This window comes from Octopus bimaculoides, chromosome 12 (assembly GCF_001194135.2).
Source record: "Octopus bimaculoides isolate UCB-OBI-ISO-001 chromosome 12, ASM119413v2, whole genome shotgun sequence".
Taxonomy (NCBI): domain Eukaryota; kingdom Metazoa; phylum Mollusca; class Cephalopoda; order Octopoda; family Octopodidae; genus Octopus; species Octopus bimaculoides.
In genome coordinates this window covers 11,120,739-11,126,431 of record NC_068992.1, presented here as the reverse complement: position 1 = coordinate 11,126,431, position 5,693 = coordinate 11,120,739, and the positions used below count along the sequence as shown (strand labels likewise).

Genomic DNA, 5,693 nt, shown 5'->3' with positions numbered 1-5,693 from the left:
AAAAAAAAAAAAAAAAAAAAAAAAAAAGGAAGTTCTTTCTTAAAAACCAAACAAAACATATAACTTCTAATTTGCCACTCACAGAAGCCATTTTCTAGCTTCTGGTTAAGATTAAGAGCAGAAAATATCGAAAGTTCATCACCTTACAATTATTGTAAGAGAAAAATTAGTAACAGATATATATATATATCATTGCGCTACCAAGTTGCAATTAAAAGTTATGTTTTCTCTCAAATTTTTGCTTCATCTAAAAGGAATTTCTCAAGTAGGTTCTGATTTTCAACAAGAGTACGAATAAACCTTGAAATTTAATGACTTACTTGATAAATTTAACAAATACAAACTTGCTATTGTATCACAGCGACACTGGAAAGTCATAAATAGTTAAGATGGTAGCGTACAAGGTAAATTAGTTGGAAGATCAATGTTTCATAGTCTGTCATTTCGTCAGATGTGAAATGAAAACACTTGACTTTCAAATGATTTAATCCAGCTCACTGTACTTAGCATTGTGTTCAGAAGTAGTCCCGTAAAATTGATAAGTAGCCAGCAACACAGAATTCAATTACTTTTGTTTGTAAATGTGAATAGAAAAGGAATTAAATTCTACTGGTTTCCTTAAGATTTAAATGAATGCTAACCACCTATTGACTGATGACATATCTCATTTTGAAAAGTCAAGAAATATTAACAATAAATAGAAAGAATGGAAATATTACTAAATGAATATAGTAATAATAATTATAATAATAATAATAATAATAATAATAATAATGCTCGCAGATATGACTATGTAGCTAAAATGTTTGTTTGCTGCCATCTAGATGCCAATTCATCCTCACACTGTGCCACTCTTTGGACATGTGTCTTCTATGGCCTTGCGCCGACCAAAGCCTTGAAGGGAATTTAGTAGTATGACAGTGCATCAGTTATAATAGTGTGTGTGTGTATGTGTGTATACATTCTTGCATTTTCTTCTTACTGTCTGACAACCATTGTTGGTTTGTTTATATTTATATGACTTAGTGGCTTAGTAAAAAGACACTGATAGAATAAGTGCCAGACTTTAAATAATTACTGGAGCTGATTTTGATAAACTAGACCTTTTTATGGAATGTTCCAAAATGGCCACAAGCAAATGACTGAAACAAATAAAAGAATAAAAGACGTAATTTAATATATTAAATCCTTAATTTCAGAAGCACTCTGTGAAAGTGCTAGCTTAATCTAAACCTGAATAGACATTCCCAGTATCTTGAATATGAACAATTTATATAAGAAGAGGTATTTTTGCACTTAGTTTCCTTCAAACCCATAAATTATTTCAACACAGAATCCATTTAACACCAGTTTTCTTCAAATAAAAAAGATTTTCTAACAGAAGTTGACAAATGGAGTCCATTACGAGATGACTGATTATCAAGTACAAAACTTAAATAACAAAATCATGATAAAATACCTCTGTAATAACTACTGTATCATTTTGTAATTGAGCATCTTATCACAACAGATGTATTTCTTTAATATTTGCTCAATATGGAAATCTGATTTAATTTTTAAAACTCTTGTAAAGAGGTGCAAACAAATGCATTGATATTTAACTGAATATTATTGTTATCATAATTAGGAAATTGGTTTACAGCTCTTTGTGCACTAAGTTTAAATTATACTGAGGTTAACTTTGCCTTTCATCCTTGTGGGGTTCAATAAAATAAAGTAGCAGTCATGTACCGGGCTCACTGAGAATGTCAAACTGCTGGTCTTTTATAAAAAATCAGAAACCTTTGTTAGGATGGTAGTGGATTGGTGAATCATTAGAGCATCAGAGAAAACATATTTACAGTATTTACTCCAGCTGTTTATGTTCTGAGTTCAAATCCTGCCAAGTCCAGTTTTGTCTTTCATCCTTCTGCAATGGATCAAACAGATTACAGGTTAAATGCTCTGCCTTATTTCATTAATCAACTTCTCCAACTCTGAATTTTAGGTCTTGTACCTGTATCAAAAACAGACATTATCATCAATGTGCCAGTGGGGGAGGAAATCGGTTAAGTGTAGGACAAAATGCATTGGAATGTTTAGTTCAAATCCTGCTAAAGTCAACATTACCAATCATCCTCCTGGGATTTGAGGAACTATGCACTATTCAAATGCTCAGAGGTGATTATATTTGACTATAAGCTGTTTAAAACATGTCTTGGTTACCGTATGAGAAATTATTATTATTATTATTATCATCATCATCATTATTATTATCATTATTATCATTATTATCGTTATTATTATTATTATTATTATTATTATTATTATTATTATTATTATTATTAATATTATTATTATTATTAAGGAGGTGAGCTGGCAGAATTGTTAGCATACCAGGCAAAATGATTAGTGGTATTTCATCTACTGCTACGTTGTGAGTTCAAATTCCGGTGAGGTTGACTTTACCTTTCTTCCTTTCGAGGGTCGATGAAATTAGTACCAGTTACGTACTGGGGTCGGTGTAATTGACTAGCCCCTCCCTCACAATTTCAGGTCTTATGCCCGTAGTAGAAAGGATTATTATTATTATTATTATTAATATTATTATTATTATTATTATGAACTTGATATATATATATATATATTCTAACTGGGATTAGATTAATTTCTTTTATATGTGAAGGTATAATAGAATTAAGCAGTTATGAAGTTGTTCATTTAACTGCACGATAATAGTTTTTTTGTTCAAATTTTCAAGTTTACAGAAATAGTAACAGCAGACACAGGTAGCTTATACTACTTTTGCAGAAATATTATTTTCTTATTGTAAATGAATGATAATTTGAAAGTGATAGAAATAATAATTACACATATAATTCTTGGAACCATTTGCGGAAATTAGCATCTGCAGTTAACGACTCATGTACTGGGAGTTAACTAAAGGTGAGAGTAAGACACCTGAGCACAGCATATATAATTATCTATCATATTTATTATTGATTTTACATGTAAACAGATTACAGATTCTCATCAATTATTTAATTTTACAAATTTTAAATTACACACACACATGCATTAATATATATATATATATATATATATATATATATATATATATATATATATATATATATATATATATATATATATATATATATATATATGTGTGTGTGTGTGTGTGTGTGTGTGTATGGATGTCTATGTGTGTGTGTTTGTGTGTGTGTGTGTGTGTATATATCATCATTAACATTGTTTTACATCTGCCTTCTATAATGGTATGAGTTTGATGAGTTGCTATATTCCATATCAGCTCTTATTCAGAGTTAGTGGGGTTCTAGGTGGGTTGTATTGCCATTATTTCTATGACTTGATGCTGTTAACCACTTTTCAGCATTTTCTAAGTTTATTTTATCATGGCATCCGTATCAGAGAGGTTGTTATGTGCCAAGCATGACTAAAGAGATCTTTCTACCTGACAATGCTTCTGTTCATTTATCTGCAACTTTACACAGAGCAATGGATTCGTTTTTAATCAAGGCATCACTAATTAGCAATGTTACTTTGTCTCCTACAATACTAAAGAGTCTGCTCTACTCAAAGTTGTATGTATCCTATGTATCTTGTTGGATGAGAAATACTTTATCTTTCACATTAGCAATATTTTTGTGACTGAACCAGAGGTATTTATTTGCAGTATGAACTTTACCTAATTCAATTTTATTAGCGTATATCAATTATATGTTTTTTGTTAATATTCTTTTCCTTATTATTAACAAAATTTATATTTTATATAAAATGACCCTGCTAAATTTTTTCCAACTCTTGTAACAATCTCTCACAATGTTTTTGCTGGGATATGCCATATGTTGAGTTTCATGGTAGATCTTTTGTTTTTAATTTGTAATAGTATTTTAGCAATATTTCTCTTAAATACTCATAAATTATTTATAAAACTATTATAATAAGATTTACTAGAGAATGTGTTAGTGAAGAAAGAAAGCTGGAGTTGGCATTTATTCAGTTTTTCACAGAAAGAAACTGAATGTTAATTACCAACATATACAATAGAATAATCAGCTTGAAATTTACTGTTAGCCTGAATAAGCTTATTTATTAACATGATATAAACAATACATAAGGTGAGATGATGTTAACATAGAACAAGAATATCACAGAACAGAAAATGGTGGAAAGTGAAATGTCTAGAAAAAATATTGTAATGAAATAGAAATAGTTTACATAGAATAATTTTGGACTTGGTTGTTATGACTACTTTTTAATGAGGAAAAGGTTATATTTGTAAATAAAGTCTGTAAAAAAACATAGCATGTCAAAAGTCTGTAATTGAAATGGTTTAGAAAGAATTGTTATGTTGTGTAGTTATATCTCTGTTCCATTTCTATATTACAGTGCTCTTATATTACATTTGTTTATCAATGCCACTGTAAGAAATAATATAGGCAGAAATTAAATAACTGAATGAGTAAATGTAGTGGATTATCAACAACTTCAAATTTGCTGTGAGTGTTTCATTGTATCTGAGATCAACATATTTCACCTAGCTTTCAAAGACAGGTACCAGATCACCTGAGAATTTCAGCAGCAAAAGATTACATTTCTTAGTAGTATCATATCAGAAGCTGAAGTAGAGTTCCACTTATCACATCATAGCCATCATAAGCATAACTCAGTCATAAAAGACAGCAATAGTTAGGATGATGGTTAGGAAATGGCAGTGGTTCATTGCATTTGTTCCTGAAAATCAGGGCATGAGATAACCATACTATTCATTTGCTGTGAGATAAAAAGAATACAAAAAATACACTAAATTATAATAAGAAAGGACTATCATTGATCGGAGCAAAAATATCTCAACATATCAAACCACCTGATATTTTCTAGATAATTATAAATTTGAATAAAAGGTATTAAAAATATGTTAGCAAAGCAAAAGTCAAGTCAAATAAGAGAGAAAATTAGTAAGTCAATAGTGATAAGATGATAGTTCGTGTCAACAGGACAGAGAAGATGATAATTCAATAGTTTGGTTCTGGGATAGCATTGTATACTGAGGACTAATTATTGTCATTTCATGTTAGCCAATACTTTGTCACAGCAAATCACACTAGACCTAACATTAAAGAACTCTATCTTTTCTTCAACTCACCAATTATTTTAAGCATTCTTATGACTCAAATGATTTAGAATCAGAGCCATGAATCAACATTGAGCAACTGTTACTCTGTAGAACACAGAAAAATCGATTTCTAAGGAATATAATCTCAGAACACCAAGTCTTTTAATTATAACTTAAGTATTATTTTGTGTGTGTATGTATACATATAGATATAGATGTAAATATACATATATATATATATATATATATATATATATATATATATATATATATATATATATATATATATATATATATATATATATTCATGCATACACATACATATGCACACACACACATACGCACACACACATATACACACATACACATACATACACACACATATAAATTTTGCTGTCAGCCCAACTCAAATATATTCAGGCTTAATCGTGTTGTGTGTATACATTTCATTTATTTTGGGGCATCATTTTAGATAACATATCATTATATATACATATATTAATGTTTCACTTATGCATAGCAATACTAATAACCTGGTGTTAGAACAATACATACATATATATATATATATATA

At 29.2% G+C, this 5,693-nt stretch overlaps 1 protein-coding gene across 3 annotated transcripts in view; it reads left to right on the top strand.

Moving 5' to 3' along the window:
* Positions 1 to 5,693, top strand: part of LOC106872298 (zwei Ig domain protein zig-8) — a 569,829-nt gene that overhangs the window by 479,534 nt on the left and 84,602 nt on the right. The window lies entirely within an intron of this gene.